This window comes from Anser anser, assembly GCF_964211835.1.
Source record: "Anser anser genome assembly, chromosome: 16".
Taxonomy (NCBI): Eukaryota; Metazoa; Chordata; class Aves; order Anseriformes; family Anatidae; genus Anser; species Anser anser.
Window position 1 is genome coordinate 9,628,088 of NC_139737.1, and position 23,195 is coordinate 9,651,282.

Sequence of the window (23,195 nt, forward strand, 5' to 3'; positions counted from 1 at the left end):
AATCTCAACCAAAAAAAACATCCTTTGTTTACTAAAAGGGCTGTTTCACTCAAAACCCAGGAGCAACTAACACTGCAGTTTTAACAGTAATATCTTCAAACAGAAACATGCTGGAGAAGTTGCTCATTTTTCCCTTCTTTTTGTAGACATGGATCAGTGTCTTGGGTTTGCGGTTGTTGTTTTTTTATTATTATTATTTTTTCCTATTTTTTGACATGCCAAATGTGTCCATTCTGAGTAGATTTCATTTCTACAAACCCTCAGGCAATGTCATTTTGACTTCACTGTGATCTCTGCACAGCTCCTGTCCGGGAGCCCATTAAATGGAGAGGAGTTCAATAATCCATTCTCAAACTAGCAAAAGCACAATTAAGTGTTTAACCTCAGGATGTGAAAGGCAAGGCTCCTATCTAGTAGTGTGTGCTCAGTGATGAAATGCAAGTCTGGAAACACCAGAAGATATTTACTGGGATCCAAATAGGATCGTCTTAACAGGCTTCATTCAAGCGAAATTTGCCGGCGGGAGTTTTTCCAAGCAATGCAATTTTACCTGTTCATCTTGCCCTTTGGGTATCCCTTGTACAGCACAGACCCACCACATGAGTGTCAGGAGTACTGCAGCACAGGAACTGGGAAGAACATTGCCATTATATATCAATGCAAAGATCTGACCATACTACCTGAAAAGCACTACTCAGAGACGAAACATGAACAAGAAAGGAATTAAGCTTCTGTGTAATCGGAGGCAAGTGAAAAAACAGAAGAAATGACAAAGTTTTTGGCACCAAATGAAGTATTTACAGCTCTTTCAAACCTCTCCTAAGCAGCACACCTGACATCTAAAGACCCTTCTTAACAACACAACAGAAAAAACAAAAACCAAAAACAAGCAACAACAACAAAACCCCACAAACCAACAACAGGAAAAGTAGGAGACAACAACAACTTTAGGTGGAGGGTTTTGTAGTCACTCCAAATACAGCAGGACAGGACTTGCTATCTGTGCTCAGAAAACGTTCCACAGACCACGAACAAGGAAAAACTAAAATAAAGCAAAGCATTCTCTAGGAAAGCATAAAGGAAGCATCCAGGTCCTGCAGCACGCACACACATACTGCTTCCCGTGGCTTTATCACGCAACCTGGTTAGAGAACCTTGGCAAAGCACAGTTCCTTGCACCAGTGTTGTTCTCTGCAGAGGTGGGTTTCATCCAAAGTGAGTAATTTCCAGTGATGACATAAAACTTCAGTATGAAACAGCTGCTGGTACCCATCAGAATCTCTTGGCATCCTCCTTATCTCACTGCGTTGGTGTTGTTGCCTTGGAACAAATCACTTCTCACTGGCAACAGAAGACTTTCAACAAATTAGGGGGGAAAAGGTCTGCCTGTGTGCAACTCATTTACATCATTTAAGATGGACCTCAGGAAAACAAAAGAGTGCAGCATTGAACATCATTTTCCTATCTTTCAACCTTGCTCACTTGAGTTCCCCCAGCACAGCAGTCTCTAGAGATGCCTGTAAATACCTGTAACACACACCTCTCTAAGTAAATGCTGATCAAGAACCTGAGACCAGACACGCCATGCAGCTACAACAAACTGCACCATTTACCTTTAAAGTCCCATGCCACGGCCATTTCATAATGCCTTATACTCAAGCATATACCCACTTATACCCAAACAAATCAAAACGTCTCCTTAATAAGAGGCAGGCTTTGTTTCTCCTGTCAACATGTGACATGTTGAAACTTTAGAAAATTGAAACGTGGAACAACAAAGCCAGTATTCAGTTCTAGTCTCTGACAAAGATGTGATCTGTTGCTGGCCAACTCACTTGAATTACATGATATATTATTTCATGTATCCTCATTTTCATTGGCTTCATTTACTGAGATAACACAATAATTTGGGTAGGACCTTCCCCAACCATCTGTCTGCACACAGTCAAGCACAACAAAGCCACAGCATTCTGAGGTTCCACCTACTATTATACTGTTTGGATTTTGTATTAAAAGTTACCTCATAATGCTTTTCCTCTGTGGAAGACCATAAATGCTACTACACAGACTGACTAGTTTAAAGCTAATATGTGCAACTCAACAAGCCATTCAGGCTTTTATGCACCGTGACTACTATATTTTCTAGTCACTTCGATACCCTGCAGGTACCTTTTTAATTTCCTTTCTCTTTTTTTCTTGTTATGATTAGGCAGAACTTATAGGCTCAGCTGGATATAGCAAGTATATCTGATCACTTCCCCTGTAGAAAAGTGTGTTTTGGTGAAAAATGCAAATCTTCCTAAACTACAGTAGCAATCACCTTTTCTTACTCTCTAAAGCATAGATCAAAGCACCACCCCAAGTAAATGGGGTGGCTTTCTAGACACCACAGCTAGAGCAAGCCCTTAGAGCCAACAGGTAGGTTTGCTCAGCCGTTAATTAAGGATATGTGGCTCAATGACATAATTAATTTTAAAATTCAGACTGCGTATCTGAAACTGGCTTTGACACACAATAATTGCAAGACTTTCTATAGTTTCTCTGTTCCTCACAAACACTAAAAATGTCAGACAAATGAGAGTGAATGCTAGTTATGAATAGAAATCTGAAAGAAAAAGGCATATAATAAGTAACCCTGATGATGACAACCACACCCGTTGGGAATCAAAACCAGAGCTCCTACACATATCCTTGTCACTTTTCCAACCAAGACTCTGAGGCTGTGGTTTAAACAGCATCATTCCCTAAAGGGTACTTGTGTGAAACACAGATCACACCCTATAGGGAAAAGAATAATGCATTAACTCTCCTTGATAATCACACAGAGTGATGCAGCAAATAGATGCTGCTCACTCATATTTCACAGAGAAAAGGGTACTTAGGAGCAATAGGATAATGCAAGAATCTTGGCATTATTTGCAAAACAGATCAAATTGCTATAAATCTACTAGCTGCTGGCTGTTCTAGCTTCGACTTGGAGATATTTTGAGACTCCAGGCTGACCCAAATCTGGACCTAATTACCTTTGAGTTACCAGTCTCCAGTTATATCTTCTTTTCAACATCCAAAGAGATGTAACAAAGAAAGTAATCCTCAGAGAAACATTATCGAATGAGTTCTCAAGAATAAGGATGTAATTATATACTGCCCAGTGAGTATCCTACAAAATGTGTTCACTGCCTATATGATACTTCGGACTAACACTTCAGCTTTTCCCAATGAAGAAGGGAACAAGTATTCTCCAATGCATAGTGTTCAGTTCAAAATGTCACACTGTAATTCCCTTAGATACTCTTCTCACTTGCCTTTCCCTAGGAATTGTCATCCCAATTCCCTGCTCTTATTCATTACATATCTGGCAAGACACGGTGCTGGAAGCAGCCTCTACCCCTCTGAACAGGGCAAGAGCAGCCAGCCCCACTAAGATCTGTCCCAACACGAGGGCAAGCTCAGCTGCTGCTGATACTGAAGCATCTGGAGGAAGGAGATGGCTGCTTTCTGTAGGCAAGTGTGGGTGTGGAAAAGGGACAAAAAGCTTCTCAAGTATGGGTGTGGAAAAGGGACAAAAAGATTCTTAAGTGCAGCCCCAGCTCAAACAACTGCTCAAGCTGGATCAACACGATCCTTTGGGATATTGAAGCAGAGATGGGGACCTTTAATCCAGCCAGACAGCCAAGACATCACTCAGAATCTATTTAATAACCTGACGTTTTTTAAAATATATATACACACGTATATACATACACATATATAGAAAAAAATATATATATAATAGAATGGTTTGGGTTGGAAGGGGCTTTCAAAAATCATCTAGTCCAAACCCCTGCCATGGGCAGGGACACTTCCCACTAACTGAATGTGTTATAATATACAAATCTGTAATATATATGTGTATGTATGTGTATATATACAAATGAACCAAGTGATCATTCCTAGGTATTTCTCAATTTCTTTGTGATGGCCAGAAGGCTTCTTTAAGGTGCACTCAATTTTAGAATCAAATGTTCCTTTTCTCTGACAGACATGGTGAAGCAACATACCCAGGCACATACATTTTGTTATCTGGAAAAGATGACAGCATCCTGCCTTCATTTGTACTAAAGGTTATGAGGTTCATGCCTGCAGTTTTCTTCCAATGAAGTAACTCAATGGACCTTGAAACAGAGACATCAATTAAGGAAATTTTTAGCAACTCTTTCAAACAAAACTAAACATGTTTGGTCACAGTGTGGGGCTGTAATTTTACCTTGTTTATAATTTTTTTTTGATTTGCCCTCTGGATTTCACACAAATCCACCATAAGCAGTATAAGCTTCACAGTTACTGACGTGTATGACAACATTGCACCAGTCGCCCACTTTTCTAACTTGGAAATCAACTTGAAAAATTATGGCCAGAAATGCGTATTTTGTTATACTTGCATATGTTATACTTATTTCTGTAAGATCTCAGATTTGTTAATATTATGATGAAAGTTGTGACCTCATTATATTACACAATATAAAGGGCAAAAAATAGCACGTGTCAGAATTTTCACAACACTGTACATCAATTCCCTCACTTTCCTTAAATCACGACTGAGAACTTGACCAGGATTCTGCCAGGGAAATTGTTTTCAGTTACAATAAAGTGCCTTTCTGAATGTATGTCATTGTAGTACAAAGCACTTCTCTCCAAAAATGCTTGATTGAGCTCAGGTGCTTAAGCTAGCAACATTTCACTACATTCTGATTAATTACCTCTATTGAAAATCTGGAAAAATCTCTGATCTGTCCAATATCAGCCAAATATAACAGCAGTCTCTATTATTTTAACTATTTCCAGACATAACAAGTGAAAAATCTAGGCACTGAGTAAGAATACCATAAGTTATAGAGATTACATCACTTTATTACAACGAAGAGGCCAATGATGTATGCAAAACGTGAACTAAATTATATTTTAGTAGTACCATAAATTTCTCCAGAGTTTGAGCTGTGCTGTATAAGCCTATAGAGCAAACCTACTATACGGCAGCTTAAGGAGGAGATCATAAAAGAGCCTGCTATTTCAGAATACATTTTGAAACCCCTTAAGACTATAAACCAGAAGAAAAATCTTTAAGGGAAAAAAAAAAACGCAACATAACCCTTTTGACAGCACTGCTGACTGTACCAGCAGAAGCTCTACCCAAATAAAATTTGTGCGAGACTTTCAGATGTCACACATTTTCATATCACTATACAATGTCACTGATAGAGTGAAAATACATTAACCTAATAAGGAAAGAGTTACTGCTATTTTTAAAACAAATGTATAAGAGCAAATAATATATGAAGGATAGAACTTCTGTTCTTTCCCAATTTTTTAGCAGAAAGCAAAGGCAAGGAATTCAGGTGAGACAGCTACATCTCGACCACAGAAACAAACGGGCAGAAATACCAGCATTTGATTCTCCACACAGGACAGAATATTTAACTGCATTGGCTTGTATTTATCAGTTAACAACTGCAAAAAACAAGCAGTTCTTCAAAGTTTACTCTTCTGATCATATGCCAGAACAAATAAAGCTTCAGTATGAGGTATACCTTGTTAGCATTACCCTGAATTTTTCAGCTTACCTATGGATTTAGGGAATGAATCTGTCCAACATACTATATATACATATATATATATACACACACACACACAGAGCACTGTCTGTGAACTTTACGATAAATGTAAATGCTAAACACACAACCCCAGCTGTAGATGGAATAGACATACATTTTCATTACTTCTTTTTCTTTACTACAGGTTTCAATGTGATTCAACAGCATACAATACGGTAAGACATATCTCAGCACTAACAAGGATCATTCCAGTGAAGTAAGAGACATCAATCAACAAAAACTTCCCCAGATAGCACTTAGTTTTTGGGGGGCACCTGCCTGTAGGCAACAGAGAAACTGAAACAGGTCAACAGGTGAAAGTTTCACTTCCTTTGAAATAAAAAAAAAAATAAAGTAATTAGGGAGGAGCTGAACTGTAACGTCCCTACTGGGCACCTATCACAAAGACAGCACCTTGCAGTCACTCATAGATTTTTTGAAAGGCAGCAGAAACATCAGCAAACTTACATTGGGTGGGAGGATGAGGTAAAGAGAGGCTACCCATTGATTAAAGTGCAAGAAACAATATTACTCAGATTCTTAGCAAAGCTACAACTTGGCATGTCAGGTCTTTTGTTTTACAGTCTTCAGCCAAGATCCTGTTTCTTCTTGCCTTAAACTAGACTATTGCAATCTTGACTTCTATGCTCTGGGCCATTTGAAGTTGTAAACAATATACTTCTGTTGAGGGTTTTGTTTCTTTTGCTGGGAGATACAAGTTATGATCCATGTTTCCACTTTTCACACAGAAAAAGATGAACAGATAAAATAAATGAAATTAATCAGATTAATTAAAACATTATCTGAGCAGAATGGTATGTAGCTGGTATTATACAGGCATATAGCAAGACAGGATTCTTCACCCAAGATGATAACAATCAAGTCGAAAGATTAACAGGATTGTTTGAATAGGTAGTAACATACTCAGGAAGATCCAATCATGCAGTTCTCCTGTTTGCTTCATTTTCAAAATTATGAAAAATCAACTTCCTGAGGTCTGCTCTTATTCTGTGGCAACAATCCAAAATCTTATAGCTTACGTTTTGAATACTGCACACATTTGGGATGACTACTCGAACACATTATTGTGACTTTGGGGAAAATAGGAGATCAGGAGGTCTGTTCTGAGAGATTTGGTTTAAAGGTTACTGAAAGGAATACGGAGTAAACAACCGAGAAGTTCAAAAAACGTGATCAGGATAATAATTCATGCTTTTTTGCAACACTGCTTTATAAACTAAAATTTTACTCATAGTATTTCTGTTCATGCCAGTAAAGTGTTAAATTGTAATTTAATGTTATCAGCTGAAGTAGATCAGCTGGCACCAAAAATCCCTCCAAAAATAATCTTTCAGAAAATGGATCCTTTGAAATAAATTCCAGAAGAGTTTCAAGCTGCATAACATTATATCTGGCAATTTCTTTCTAGAAATTTAACCATCTTCCCAATGTGATTCAGATCCTAACATTCCTTTTATGTTAGAAAATATGCTTACAGGCTCTTTTTCCCTTGGTTAAACTGTCTTTTTTGGATTTCAAAGTTAATTTCAAACCTTAGATTGATAAATGCTTTTGCACTAAGTCAGTAGAATGGCAACAACAAAGCCTACAATTAAACCACGGTCTTGAACTGCTAGCAAAAACAGCAAAACTCAGCATATTTTTAAAAGGAATTTGAAAAAGTCACAAATATAATCAAATAAACCTGAAGCCTGTTCAGCATTTATCATCTCTATCCTTTGATGTTTTCACACAGAGGTATAGAAGTCTCATTTCTCAAAGTCTTTTCCAGCACAATGGTGTCATCTACTCCTCTTGTAGCTCTTACTTGCACTGTATTAGCTGTTTTTTTAAACTTATAAAGAATTGTTGACAAAAGTATATACACATATGCAGTACATACAAGATACAATGTTTTTTATCATTACTATTAAGAATTTGGTGGATAATTTATAAAAAAAAAATATTTAAAGGAACTGCAAATCTACCTTGGACCTGTCTGGGACACTTATATCAAACTAATTACACATGCAAATACATATTTTCCCAAGTAAAATTGATATTTGATCTGCAAATAAATATTTCTGCACTCTTCCTTACCAAGCATACCAAATACATACTTTCATTATGGATTTTTTAAATGAACATTTCTACACAGGAGCACTCCCTCCTCCTGGCCTACAGTTCTGCTAAGGAATTATTCTAGACTGGTATCTCTAAATGATTTTTATCCTCCACAACATCCAGATTTGGTCTTTGGCACTTTGGGTCTTACTTAATATGTCACCTGTTACCAGAGTACATCAAAGCCCAAAACATAAGAAATAATGTCACCAGCGTCTGAAGGTTGGGGAGTTTAATAAGTTATAATAGGAATGAAGCAACGTCAACAAAAATAGCTACTTGGAGATAAGCAAAAATCACCGCGGGACAAGAAACTCCTTCTCCACTTTGAAATGTTGCACTGTGGTAAATCAGAATTATAACAGTATTGAAAAATTTCACAAATATATAGACTGTGCAAACTGTGATGGATTAAAGTTACTTTTTAACTTTTGCTGGAAAGTTTACTTAACTTTTATTAAATTAAAAACAAAAAAGGGTTAAAAAATCTTTTATACAAAAACGCTCACAAATTTTTAAACTTAAAAAAAATAAGTTAAGGTACCTGTTGACAAATACCCTTTCTTCAATAAAAACTTCAGCTTCAGCGAAGATTTCTGAAATGCTGTGTCTATACTTACTCTGGTTAAATCAACAAACTTGCTAAGACTGCATCTTTTAAAGAGAACGTTAAAAGTTTTGTAATAGAGCCACCTAACAAAACATTATTGCAACAAGACTCATGATGGAATTATTAATCCCTCAAGATTTAAAATGGAATAGAAAAAAATACAATGCAGATCAGGAAAAGGTATGTTGTATAAATTGAATTGCATCGCCATTCAAGAGCAAAGAATCTGGCCCAAACATCTCATAATATGCCGCAACCTTTTTCACTTTCACAGTAAATACACCTACAGAACAATTAATATATCCATGTTACAATGTAGTCACACTCATAAGGTATTTATAGAGCATAACACTAAAGTATGTGAGTCCATTCTCAACAGCCTGACCAGATTAGCCATCAGGGAGCACAAAGAGGTGTAATTAAATGGCTCAGCTGGGGATAGTGAAAGATTAGTGGTAAACCACTAACCTACAAGCTAGGATGGAGCACGGTAATGCCACAGGCTCAACCCTGAAGGAAAACGCTGATAATCCCCAGTTAAATTATTTGAGCTGATATCTATCTCTAACATTACTGTGGAGATCAAATTTAGCTCTAGTGCTACTACAAGTGCCAATGCTGCACTGTCAGGAAACATCTTAGTGTGGTTTGAAGACACTGATGCAGAACAGCCTCATGGAGGTAAGGGAACCAGCATGGTGAGTGAAACCTGGAGACTATTTAAAATGTTTTTGCTTGTTTCTTTGTTTCAAGGAATGTATTAGTCTGGTAAATAAGTGGGCTTTAGGAAAGCACCTTGGTGAACTCTCATTGGGGGTCGTCTAAAGTTGTGAATTCTCTTTGGTGCTATCTCCTTGCTGGAAGAACACTGGGTTACATTTACAAAGGAGACACCTTTCCAAGATCTGGTACTTGAAAATGCCGATATCTTCTGAATCGCAATGCCTTGCATGCAAACACTTGAAATTCTCAAACTTGTTACCAGTAGTCACATAACAGTTTGCCTGTACCTACTCAGGTCCACTACCTTTGGAAAAATAAAAGTGCTTAATGTTTGTCAAATTCAAAATATCAAAGAAGCTTCAAAACAAAACCGTATGTATTGCAAGAGAACAAATGATTAAGTTCTTTATGTCAAAACAGGAAACAATTATAAAAGAGAAATTACACTAATTATGTAAATGGTTCTTGCAATGTTTTACACATTTTCTGTTGTATGGATGACTCCCTTTTTACATACAGTAATAATTTTGTGAGTTTATTAACTCACAAACTCTATTGTGCTTTTAGCTTCTTATATTCATAATACAGGTAAAAGCTTTGATGTTTATATTTTTCAAACAAAGCCCTTTGTTTTCTGTCTGTTTTACGTGCTTCTAGAACATGCACCTACCTAAGGATGTTAAGATTGGTATTTTGCATCTTTGGCTGAAATGTAGTATCATAGATTGAAAATAAAAAAAAAATAAATTATTATTAAATCCCTACTTCAAACAAAAAAACCCTACTTACTCTTCATTGTGGCTGAATCAACACTTTGTATCTACAGTTATCATGGTAAAATACTAAGACAGACGGTGCTTAGAAAAGGAACTGTAAACAAAATTCTATCTGGAATCAGCATGAGTTTTCCCAAAGGAAATGCACCCAGTTTCTTCACAGTAATAGTCAAATATTTGTGTTAAGGGAGAAACAACTATTCCCAAGAAGAGAAAATAAAAAGCTAAAGAAATTTTACCTCTTAAATGCTGTAAATTGACTACTCAGCTGAAGGACTCATATGTGTAGCATCTAGATATACGCACAGGACACACACACAGGGAGAAGATGAGTCACACAGATTCAGACCTATATTTAAAAAAATAATACTGAAAGTCTCTGTATGTCTATAGGAGGTTCAATTTTAAAAGCCAGTATTTCAGATCTTCTCTTTCTTTATACCAGTTGGAACAGACAGAAGCCAAGGTGGCTGTAAGCCAGCTTTACCTCAGCCAGGGATTCCCTCTTGCAGGGGAAATCTCAGCTGCCAACTCTGGAAAGCTTTACAGATCGTTTTACTGCAAAGGAGACTGCACACAGTCCAGGATATGGCTTAATATTTCTTTCCCTACTAAAGTGAATTTTATGGCAGTTAGTACATCTAGAAGACCCTTGCCAAAAAAGAGGAAGATGGAGGTCCATATACAGCAATGTATCTGGAGCTTAATTTTCCACTACCAGTTCAAAGTAAGTATAAATGTTGCCATTTCCATTAGCTCTTTCCTTACAATTTGCAGTGGCTTTGCATAAATGTAGATGAAGACATTACATGGTGGGCAAGGAGTAAGAAAGTTTATTTTCCTTAGTACAATTGTGATTTCTCCTTCAAATTTATCTGTGGCATAAAGAACATGACTTTCTTTTACGGAATAAACAAAATGGAAATAACTAATAAAAAAAAAAAAAACTTGCATTGGATGGACCAAGTTGTAAATGTCACGTCAAAATTGAAGAAAAGTGCCTAAGAGATATTTCACAGTTACTTATAGTCAGACTTTTGTTACTATCAAAAGACTATATTCAGAAAAATAAATCATAAAGCAGCACATAACAGAGTAACTGGGAGATAAGACATATGAACTTTAGATTGAAATGGACTTAAAACCAACAGTCAGTACATCTATCTTTGCTGCTCTTTTCTAGAAAATCTGAAATGTCATCTATCAAAACTTTTAGATTACGCTTCAGATGTATTACTCTGTATTATTCAGCATTAAAAGGGCACAAAATGGGTTGCACAGAAAACAGAGGAACTAACTTTTACATTCAATCTTCAAACAATAAAAGCCATTCATCTAAAAATGCATATGCAACCAGACACAATCCATGTTTTCAGGTTTTACAGCTCGGTCAGCTGACCATAGTTCTTAGAAACCCTCACTGTGACCTCACTTCAATAGTGGCTGATACAAATGGAGGGCTGACTTTTGAGTTTTACAGTCAAACAGAAAGAAACATGGGTGATTTCTTTATATATGCCTATTCTTTTTTGACCACAGTAACTTTCTCCTGTTGCGATCACAAAGTGAGAAACACAACAGACGCAACTAAATGTAATTTAAGAATGCAATACAGTTTATATGCACTTCTCCTTCGTACTCAGTTCTCTGATGCCTTGTGCTAAGAAATAGGTTAAACAAACATATAACCAGTTTGCTCAAGCATTGGAGATGAAAGTTCAAATGATAACTACATCTCAGCAGGAATAAAATACAAAATTGATAGGGAATTTCATTTTTAATGATATTACCTACATGCAATTTTCCTACAAAAGTACCTGTCACAAATGAAAATGTTTCATTTAGGGAGTATAATGATTTATTATTGATGCTAAAAATATCAAGAAATCATCATAAATACATCACAACTCTGAAATCTCAAAGTCACAAATAAATCCGCCCAGCCAATGGCAGTAGATTTGAATTCCCTTTCTAAATCCTTACTGATTTAGATAGAGTTACTAACTCCTATCCCTTTGCACACCATGTGCTTATTGTTTTCTATGTTTCAGTAGCCAGAACATGATGATTTATCTATTTTAGGGCCAAACTCAAATGTGTAGACTTCAGTAAAAGCTCTTGTCTTACAAGGGTACAGTTCCTATGCACATCTAGGCTACTCACTTGCAAATACCAGGTGACAATTTTTTATTTTTCTGCAGTTTGTTCTACTCTTACAGCATAGCAACAAACATTAGAAACGATTATACGTGCTTAAGTTTACATTCTGCCTGACAAAGAAAAAAAGACAGGTTTTAGGCAAATCATGATCCTTGCAGGCGCTGTGTATCAAACTGCCTTTTACTGTGTAACACTTTGGGATATAAGAACAGCATTTGCTGTACTGTATGACATCATATATTGAAAAAGGACCCTATCTGGGATAAATTGATTAATAAAAAAGCCTTCTGTTCTAATGAATTTTCCAAACAAAACTTTGATCCTTTACAAAAACCAAAGAAAATGCAAATCATGTTTTTTTCAGTCTGGAAAACTTCAACTTACTTTGGTAGGTTTTCATTTCAGTGACGAATGGGTTAAAAACCAAACAATGGCCTGGGCATTTATCCCACAATGTAGTTTCTTTCATAACAACCATATAATAGAAACTTCTGGGTGGGTTTCTCATTTGCTGCTCCTGCTTCCTAGAAGCTGCACAGCTCAGTCCCTTCCCCCTCCATAAATACATTCAGATTTCTCTACTCTGCCAACACAAAATTAAAAGGCAAAAAAAATCATAAAAGTAAGGTCTGTAGCATGCGATGGCACTGTACTCGGAGCAGAAATTTCTTTCTTTGTAATTTCTCTATATAAGAAGAAATCTAATTTTTTTTTGTGATGCTTTATAGCAATATAACAAGAAGCAAGAAGAGTACAGTGTTCACAAAGTACACTTGTTTTCTACATAAAGAAAGGTATGTAGAAAAAAGGATGTGTTATTGGGACATCTCCTTTATGCCAGATACCTAATTTACACTTGGAAATCCAACTTACATGTAAGGCTGTTTGACTTTAGCCCAACGCTTGTCCATCCTTCAAAGACAGACATGATTAAACAGATGCATGTAGTCCCAGGAAAACTGTTACCTATATACAGATTTACAACTTAAAGACAGCATAAATAGATACATATTCAGTACATATATTTGAGAAGATTAAAATGCAAAAGAAGTTCTGCTTTTGCACATAACCTCTGGTCCCTAGCACATGCAAATCCCTTCAAGTCAAGCACTCTTGAGAGCCCGGAGATTCCAAATATTGTTTCATACATATTGAGATATACCTCACTCTTGCAGGTCTGGTTTGAGTCCAGTTATTAAGTCAAAAAAAGGAAAATGGCACTTCTGTTAGCGATTTTTAAGTGGTAAAAGACTAGCAGCTAAATTCAGGTGTGACTGTTATTCAGATAGCATGCCCCAAAGGTCAGGGAGTGTTTGCTTTATTTTAAGGCTCAATATATAAAAACACATATAGCATATATAAGTTGGATACTGCCTACCTATATGTGAGATATTGAACAGTTATCATGGTAGAGCCTGTGGTAACCAGGGAAGCTTGAAAGATTTGCTGTATAACCAGAAATCCTAGATGCCAGAAGATCTAGTTAAGCTGTCACAACTGTTCCTGCTTTTGTTAATAACTATGAACCTATGCTTGTGTGGCCTAGCCTATAGCTGCACTGTTTACATTATTATGTCTTAGATCTCTAGCAGGAAGCATGAGGAAAAGATTTAAATCCAGCTCGTGAATTAACCTGTGTGATTGAAGGCAGTAGCAGACCAATGCTTGCTTGAGGAGTTAAACTCAGAGCTGATTTAAAGTCCTGAAGAGTACATACTTTTCTGTTCTCCATCTACAAAGTACAGATGTACTGATTAACATACAAGGGTACCTGTAGTAGCACTGTACGTGTGAAACACAACTTTCCAGATACTGTAAGAAAAAAATCTGTCGTAACTGTTCAATCCCTCAAGAATTTTTTAAGCACAGAATTCCAATAGAATTCTGCAGAGATTGCATTTTTGTTGATTTGTGATACTTTTGAAACATACAAATAGTTGAAAGATCCACGCGCTTGTAACCAGGAAAGATGCCACATGCACATTCAACCCACACCAAACAAAAGTATTAGATCTATGCATAAATCTGTATATGCAAGAGTGAGTAATTTCACAGTTATTGCAAGAAACTGTACTGTTAGTTTCATTTTTAATTTGCCTGGTTCAAAATGAAATCATCAATCATGAGTCTTGGAGCATATTTCATGGAATTACTTGATCTTTCTCATTAAAAATACAATTAAAGCATGTCACTCCTCTATGCACATTGCATATGTATGTACAGGCATGATCTATTGATACAATCACAACTTTTTGACTTCAGTGAAATTGCAAAGGTTCATTAGAAAGGAAGAGACAGAGAGCCCTGGCAGTTCGGAGATCTTAGGGGGTCATTTATTGTTGTAATAAATTTCATTTTTCTATCTGAAGGGTAGAGTCTAAACATTGTAATAGAGCAATATTGAGGTATTTATTTTACCTCATTTTTTCTTCAGCTGAAATACTAGCAAGGGAGTGTTTTTCAGGTTGGCAGGCAGCCAGTCATTTCTCAGTAAATAATGTGAATCCTATCCTGCAGCATAAAGCTGTACATCTTTTCAAAAAATGTTCAGTCCCCTGCTAAAGTCCAAAGAACCTTTGCTTACAAAGTGTCTGCAGAAACTTCTATAGCAAGCAACTCGGCCTAGGCTTCTCCACTAGATAGAGTTCTTTCTTACTCTGTCTCTTTTTGTCCCACTGAAATGACTTCTTTTACTCCTCCTCCTTAAGGTACTTCTCCTCAATATACGAGAGATAGAAAAAAAAATCTTCTATAGCCTACATAAGGTGTCTCAGACTGTCTTTCACCCAAAACCTGAAAAATTCTGCTCTGTAACTTCTGGTGCTAGATGCACAGCTGTATCAAAGCAGACATGCAATATATGCAATTGTTCAGACAGCATCATTGGCAGGGCTCCATTATGACTTATGCATAATTGTAGTACATAATGAGTGTTCTGTGAATTTCAAATTTAGAAATTTGGTTTAGTTGCCAGTAGTTGATGTTGTAAATAGGCTCTGAAAGGGTAACTTTTGGATACATATCATTCAGATCATTCAGGCTACTAGCTGGCAAAGGCAGGTTTAGTGTCCTTAGACAGAAGCTGTAGAAAATACAAAGCCAAAGAGTAAGGGTGAAGACATCTAGACAGGTGTATCTTGATAAATTGGACTGAAAAGGGAAATTCCACATTACAAAGGGAGTGCGATGAAAATTCAATCAATTTTATGCAATGTAGAAACCAATACACTAAGTTTTGGAAAGTTATAAAGTCAGAAGAGAAAGTAATGTCTGAGTATGTTTAGGTAGCAGAAGAAATTTGATGACCGTGATCCTTGTGTCAGCACAGCAACCTGCCTTTATGTGTAATACATCAAAGAGAAAGCTAAACTTGTGGAAAGAGATATCGAGGCTTTTTTAAAAACAAAACAAACACACACACACATACACAGAGGTTCGGTGTTGTCTTTTTGTGTATCATTTGGCACCTCAAAAAAGGAAAAGATTTACAGCCACTGTTAAACATGTTCCTTGTAGCTACCCAAACGGTGTGCCTTAAGCAGATATTGCTCCAGTATTGACCCTCTGCACGTGTGCATTCACCCAACCAAACAGCACAGCTCAGGCTTTAAAATCCACAACAAAGCCCAACTGTTCAGTAGAAGGACTGCATGCTTCGCCAGAATTGAACACAGAACAGATTAATTAATCAATGTTTGCAAACCCCTTTGAAACGGAAAAGTGCTCTGAAAGCTACAGATTTCTATTACTCAAAACTTCCCTCTTAGCACTGAAGTTATAATCCATTTCCCTTAATGTGTTATGAGTAAGAGGATAGGAAACATGACATTGCAGATACTGATTACCAGAATTATCAAAGGCCATGCAAAAACTCGAAGTTTTGATAGCTGTCTTTACACAGGAAGACTCATCTTTAAGTCAAATAGAAAACTGTCTTATCTTCTTAAGTTCAGACAGTACTTTATGTACTTGTAGTACTGTCTATTGATATTGTTGTTTTTCTTTTTTCCTTTCCTATAACAGACAGAGTTGTTGATTGCCAGCAGAAGAGATGGCCCTGTGGGGTAGGAATGTAACATTTCACTTACCATCCGCTGGCATTTTCAGTGGTTAGCACCGTCCATCAATGTTTTTGTTTTCTCAGTGGTGTCAGCACAGAAATGACGTTCCAAATGTTTTCATTTCTGCAGCTTCTGAGATGAATTTGCTTGCTTAGGTAAATTTGCCAAGCTATCTAAGTCTAGGTTATGTCTTGCAACATTTAAAACAGTACATTCATTTTCCTAACAGTTCCTGAGTCATGACTGGCATATAACCAAAATTAAAAAAAAAAAAAAAACAGCTTTCGACAGTTTATAAAAAGTGGCAACATTCCCACAAATCTGCTTTGTCTTTATAACAAAGCAGCTTCTTTCTGACTAAGGCTGTAAGGTATGTTTCTGATTAGTTTACTCAATCCTGAGATATTTTTTTTTTCCCACTGGGAACTTAACATATATCACATGAAAAAAAAATAGGGCTTTAAAATTCAAACTTAATCTTTACATTCACATGCTGAGTTTCACTCTCATGTTTTTGGCTGGTTCACGTCAGAGATTAGCCTGCTGCAAGATCCAAACCTGAACCAGTGGATTATTTGAGTCTTAGGGTTTGTTTTCAAGTTCCTGCTAGTATTTAATTACCGATGTTATTAATGGAATTTGATATACCTTTATTTGGAAAAAGGCAGATGGCAAGCACAATCGGAAGTGTTGGAATGATTGTGCTAATGGATCTTCTAAGACATTAGGGATTTAAAAAAATTGATTATTGCAAATAATGGATACCAATATTTTTTTAACTCTACAGAAGCATCAGCCTAATGGGTCACATTTCTCTCACCTTCGCATAAAGAAACCATGTGGGAAAAAAGCTACAGGTTAACTATATGTAACATGCATGTACAATTGGAAATATTTTCAATGTATACAACTGAGTAATAAAAACTGTGATGAGCCAAGCGAGAGGATGTTTAAAAAAAAAAACAAAAAACAAGCAACTGACTTTGGAATCAACTACTGTCAATGCATTTTGCTTGTAAAATAAAAGACGGAAGCATTATTTTTGGACTTAAGGCATAATTTCTAAACTTAACAAGTGATTTATTACATCTGTGGACTGAGACACCACTTACCTGTACATGCTTTTGGATTCTGTCAAGACTTCTTGTAGAGCTGAACAAATTATTTGTATTTTCAGTTTCTGGGGCCAGCTGTTTGTCTACGGACTGTTCCATTCCTAGCCATTATTTCTCTGAGGTCTACATATGACAGCATGCAAAATGAAGAGCATCTCTTTATGATTATCTTTGGTACCTACGACAGGACAATTGGTTTAAGATGTTAAATGGAATTGCTATGTACTAGTAAAATCAATAACAACAACATTCTTAGAATAGCAGGAGAAAAGCTTGTATTAATGGTAAAAACACTATCTCAAAATTATGACAATGAGGCTTGATTAGAATATATATGGGAATAACTTAGGTTTGAGAACAGTCTTATAAAATTAATGGAAGATTCACTAGCTAATTTTTCATTCTAATAATTAAAACTATATATAAACCGTTCCTTAAAAATATCTTGTAATGACAAATTCTCCCTTCAGACTTATAGACATTCCGCTTGCTTACATGAGGGTAAAATTTCATCCATCTGGAGGCTCATGAGGAAAAATGTAAACCATTTAAAGTATTTTTGAGTATTAAAAGTAATTGTATTTTTGAGTATTGTTGCAATAATAAGATAAACCTCAACTGTACTGAGATCCTCTAATGCAAAGAAAAAGCCTTCCTCGTGGGTTAGAAATGTATCCCATCTTTGAAAAGTGTCTATTAGGAATAGCATGTACCATATGACAGAGCATTGGAACAGGTTGCCCAGAGACGTTGTGGAGTCTCCAAGATCCTCAAAACCCAGCTGAATGTGTTCCTGTGCAATGTGCTCTCGGTGACCCTGCTTGAGGAGCTGGGTTGGCCTAGATCTCCAGAGGTCCCTTCCAGTATCAACCATTTTGTGATTCTATGTCATTTACATTTAATGACAGTGTTGGGGTAGAATACAAATGGTTGACTATTTCCAGGAATCATAATCGGTCCACACTAGTTTTAAACCCAAAACTCTGCTCTGAAACTGCTCTAGTGAGAAATAAGAACGTGACACTTTCAAAAAATGACAAAATTTCATTCAGAACACGGTTTACCATATGTAATAAATATGTATTTTTTTCTTCTCCAGCACGCATCTCAAGACTGTTTTGTCAACTTTAAATTGTTGGATGCTGAAAAGAATTTGCATCATTTTCTTGCCATGTCATCATAAAAACATTACCTTGGAACCTGTCTGGAATAAAATAAGCTTCTCAGTCCCTGGATTTTCTGTGGAGAATCAACTGAAGATGTAGGGACTGGATTAAAGAGCATCATCTGGGAGGTCCGTAGCAAGGAAGGTATTTTAAAAATCTCTCTCTCTTCCTTTGTATCTCTGTAAAGTGTGAGTGCATTTCAAATTGGTAGGGAGGTATGGAAAAGTGAGAAGTAAACCTGGAACGATGGGGCTGTTTTGGGTGGTTTACAAGTACATGGCAAACATCTGTGCTACTTCCACTTGGAGTGGAGATAGGGACCCAGAATATGGGATCCTGTCCACAGATTGTCCACGTATCTGTGGAAAATTCTTCAAATTAGGCACGTGGAAGGCTAAAACTCAAAGCCATTTAAATGGTCAGAGTCTTGACTCTCCTAGAACAGCTTCTCCACAGGAGATGTAGAAGAAGTCTCCACACACACACACAGGAGTCTGCTCCGTGCCCCTTACAGCAGGCTGAGGCACACTGCTCCGTGCAGTACCACGGCCGGCCTCCCCACACCGCATGTGGAGAGCCCTGCTTTAGCGTTAAGTGGGACGTGAAGAAGTTTTAATAGGCCAGGATTTTATTCCTCCCAACCCCTAGAGGATCAGGCTTCCCCTTCCCCCCGCCCCCAAATTTTTCCCTGATCTCCCCCCAAAACCTCCTTATCGCACCTGGCGCCCGCAGCGGGGGCCATCCCCAGAGATCTTCGAGACCTTCTTCTCCCCTCACCCTACGGCCATGGCGGGGCACTGCTGGGAGGCGCCCACCCGGCAGGGAGGGAGATGAGGGGAAGGGACGGCGGCTGTAGGGAGGGAAGGGCACCGAGGGGACGGGGAAAAGCAGCGGCGAGCCTGAGGTGAGGGGGTCAGGAGAGGCGGGCACCGCCGCGGTCCCTCAGCGCGCTGGGCGACGGAGAGCGGCCGGCGGGGCCCTAAAGCTCCCCTCACGCTCGCCACCTCCTCGGCAGGGAGCCCCCCGGGCGGGGAGGCGGCAGCGCTTGGAGGAGGCGCCTCGCAACAGATGGTTAAAGCCGGCTCCTCGCCGCGGCCCGTATTGGAGGGAGGGAGGCAGCGGCCGGAGCTGCGCGGAGCGGCGCGCAGCGCCCCCAAGCCCGCTTCGCTCGCTCCCGGGGCGGGCGCTGAGGAGAGACCGCCGCCATCCCGCCACCCCTGCGCCTCCAGTCCTCGGCAGCTCCGGGCCACCTGCGAGTTTTAACCGCCCGCCGGGCGCTGTGAGTAACGCTGGGCCGGGCTGGGGCCGCTGGGAGGGCTCTGGCTGCGGGAGGCCCTGAGGGCTCGGCTCCTCGGGCTGCCGCCGCCTGCGCTTGAGGCGGGCGGGCGAGCCGGAGCCGCCGGCTTTGCCGGCCGGAGCCGCCTTTTTCTCCGGTTTAACCCGTACGCAGGGAAGGTGCGGGAGCCGATCCTCCCCGGGACGGGCGGCTGTGCGGACGTCGGGCAGATTTTTATCACCTGTGAGGAAAACCCCTTGCCATTCGGTCCCCCTTCCCTTTCCATCCCGGCTTCGACGCTGGTGGCGGCTAATTACCGGGCTTTCCTGAGGTGCGGGGAGCGGCCGGCCCAAGGTCACGCAGCGAGGCGGTGGTAGAACTGGAGAATAGCTTAAAAAACTTCTGGTGCCCGGTCCTGGGCTCGGCTCAACGAGGCTGCAGGGCTCCGGGCAGGGACGGGGTCCAGCTGTAGGTAGGTCTCAGATCAGCTCGTCTTTTTGTTCTCCTTCAAAGGGTTGCCTACTGATGTGAAGCCACACAGAGGTGCAGTGTCCGTGCTGTCTCCCTCATCTTCTCTAGCCTGAGAGCATGTAAATGAGTATGTATATAGTCTTACTTTACTAATATTAAGTTCAGTAGATAAAAACAGAAGTTGTTAGACTACATTTTGTTAGTTAGACTACATTTTGTTTTCAGGTTTATGGTGTTAATAAGTAATGTCTGATATTAATAGTGAATGTCTTCACATGCCATCAGACAGGAATTATCCAAAAAAACCTTAATTGCTTGGGTGTTAACTGTATGCCAAAGCTAACCTGCAGTGCAATGCGTTTTATGCATAATGCACGTGAGAGGTTTGGTGGGCCATGTCCTAAAACTAATGTATAATGGGCTTAAGAGTTCTCCAAACTATGCAATTTCAGTAATTGTCTTAATATTAGCTATTTGCAAAATGATCTTTTCTTCCTTCTCTCCTTATCTCTAAACGTAATTTTTATGAGTTCAGATAAAGGTATTCTACTGTCTTTTGCCCCCACTAACATTCAGTGTTTCTCTGAAGTTTCTTATTGCATGGAAATATATGTTATGGTTCTAAGGATGATGCTTTGACTAAACATATTAGAGTCCTCGAAGTAAATCCTCTTCATGTAATTTTGCAGGGCTTTGCATTTCACACCATGTCATGCAGCAATGAAACTTAAAAAGTTAAATGTGCTTTTTCAAAAACTGACCCCCCATCTTTCTCAATTTTACCTTACCCGTTCTGCTTAGTTATGGGGGGTAAGGAAATGGAATATGAGAGGTTTAGGAAAGCACTCAGAATATTAGTGTAAATAGGACAGATTTATTTTTAATTTGCATTAGACAGTTCAGGTGAACTCTGGATTCTGTTCAAAACAAACCTTGGAATTCAAGGCAAGGTTCCTGCATGATGGGGTATTTTTACTATAGATTTTGTATTTTGCATGTGGAGGGTTTTTGTGTGTGTATGTCTTTGTTTTAACCTCATTTAGAAAACAATGCATTATTCTCAAAGTAATTAATGGACTTTTTTTCTGTGGACTTTGATATTTGCAAAAAAGAAGAAACCTCTTTGTGCTTGTATTTGGGCTATGTAACACTTCTTTTGCTGCAAGGATACCTTGCAAGGAGTCTTATTTCAGGTAACTTCTAGCTAGAAGAGTTGGCCCTTGCTGTATAAAACCCTCTTGATTAGTTATATGTTTCAGTACCGATACTTTATCATTTCTTTTAAATGGATAGGAAGAAGTCTGAAGTCAGTTCATCGAAGTAACTCGCATTATTTCATTAAACAAATTAGTAAGTTAAAATAGGTGATGCTTTGCTATGGCCCTGTATGTTTTGTTTTTAAAAATAGTCTGTGTTGCATTGTTGGCACTTTCTTTCAAGCATCTGTTACAAGGACTTCAGGCAAGAAGAATCATGGGTGCTCATCTACATAAACAAAACTCAAAATGGCTCGGTGATGTCAAACTTGGAAATAAAATTGATTTGCTTACAATAAGTTGGTAACGTAACTGAATGAATAGGACTGTTTTCTGTTGCAAATGAAGAAAAATGTGGTGGAGTGAAGCAAAAACTTGTGCAGTATAGCAGCAGAAATATTTTTGAGATGCTAGAATTAATACTAGGAATAAAGATAACTGTAAATAGCTTCCTTTTTACTATGGAGCTATTGCAAAAAAAGATTCACAAGCCAGTAATCAGTACGTAATGTCGTCTTCTGTTATTACAGTGGAAATAGAAAAATAAATACCTAATATCTCAAAGATCTCTACAACTTGGAAAAGGTGTGGATTTATTTAATCTTCCCTTCAAAATTGCTTTTAGAAATAATTAATTTGAATTTCAGGCTTCTTGCTTTGTAGATAGAAAAGACTTCAATCATTCTATGCTAAATGACTGTGCTCCCTAAAAACACATTTTTCTCTTTTTTCCTCTCAACATCCTTTCCTCATCCACCTATGGATTTCAGAATAGAGCAAAAGTGAGCTCAAGAGCTGCTACCAACCCATCAGAGCATTTTGATTAAAGTTGTTTGTGAGATCCTACTTCTGTGAAGAATGCTCCATGCTTTTGCCAATTTCCATGAAGTGTAGATAAGACCTGCCTTTCTAATTTTCCCTTGCAATACCATTGATAGAACAGATTCTCATTTTTGTCAATACACTGGGCTAATTTCTCAGGCTGGAGTGGGCATTCTGGAGAATGAGATACGGGCCTACATTTTCAATATGAAATCGGATGTTCCAGAATGCTTATGGGTTTTGAGAGTACCTGGATTTATTCCAGTGTAAGCTATGATTCGATCTGAAACCTGAAGAGGTGTCATGAGTGTCTTTTGTCATTTGTTTTTTTTTTTGTTTTTTTTTCCCTTCCCATTAGTAGTATCTAATACACTTGGATTTCTTGTTAATCTTTCAGAAACTGTCTGCATTTCTCACAATTGCTTGTTGCTAGTTACCTGCCTCTACCCTATCCCTCTCACACATACACACCCCAAATGGTACATATGGAGTGATAATGCAAGTTTGTTAAAGGAGGATTTTAACTAATTAGTGGTTGACCTCTGTAGGAGGAGAAAAGATTTGTAATACTTGTGAATATTGCACATATTCAGAAAACATTCGGACAAGTCTGAAATATTACCTCAGCTTTGTCTAATTGCTAGATATAACCATGCCTTTCTACAAATACAAATGCTGAAAGTCCAAAGGTCTTCAGCAAGAAGCAGCATCCAAAGAAGCGTTGCTTCTGAGGCAGTAAGAACGTCTTAGTAAACAGATAATTTAATCTTCCCTCTTGTAAGGAGTTGTACTTGGGTTCCAGTGTTCCCATAACACAGGAAATGTATGCCGATCTCCTGTGGCTGCCACAGGATCTGTCGTGTGCAGATCTGTGCATGCTAATATCTACTGTGGTCTTATCTTCCCACAGTGCAAAATTTCATTTTCTGTATCAACGCAGTTTATATATACAATTGGGTAACACTTCTTTTTTCTTTTTTTTGTGAGTACAATAGTTCAACAGTT

The 23,195-nt window shown here is 38.2% G+C and overlaps 1 protein-coding gene and 2 long non-coding RNA genes across 23 annotated transcripts in view; 2 read left to right on the plus strand and 1 right to left on the minus strand.

Moving 5' to 3' along the window:
- LOC310882862 overlaps positions 1 to 13,466 on the plus strand; it is a 94,563-nt gene extending 81,097 nt beyond the window's left edge. The window contains exon 2 of the long non-coding RNA XR_014573204.1: positions 8,295 to 13,466. This is a non-coding gene — a long non-coding RNA (uncharacterized lncRNA). The remainder of the gene's footprint in view (positions 1 to 8,294) is intronic.
- Positions 1 to 20,067, minus strand: part of LOC310882859 — a 178,547-nt gene extending 158,480 nt beyond the window's left edge. For 10 of the 13 annotated variants that reach the window (XR_014573188.1, XR_014573189.1, XR_014573190.1 and 7 more), the window contains exons 1-2: positions 19,085 to 19,208; positions 16,112 to 17,377 (exon numbers count right to left, since the gene is read on the minus strand). This is a non-coding gene — a long non-coding RNA (uncharacterized lncRNA). Of the gene's footprint in view, positions 1 to 16,111; positions 17,378 to 19,084; positions 19,209 to 19,958 lie in introns of those variants that run through there. The other 3 variants (XR_014573187.1, XR_014573185.1, XR_014573186.1) reach the window with 3 other exon arrangements.
- The window catches only part of SULF2 (sulfatase 2), a 160,871-nt gene continuing 156,942 nt past the window's right edge, over positions 19,267 to 23,195 (plus strand). For 2 of the 9 annotated variants that reach the window (XM_083802184.1, XM_083802182.1), the window contains exons 1-2: positions 19,483 to 19,644; positions 20,155 to 20,239. The gene's annotated coding sequence lies outside the window, so the exon portion shown is untranslated. Of the gene's footprint in view, positions 19,645 to 19,683; positions 19,885 to 19,973; positions 20,114 to 20,154; positions 20,240 to 23,195 lie in introns of those variants that run through there. The other 7 variants (XM_083802192.1, XM_083802194.1, XM_083802185.1 and 4 more) reach the window with 7 other exon arrangements.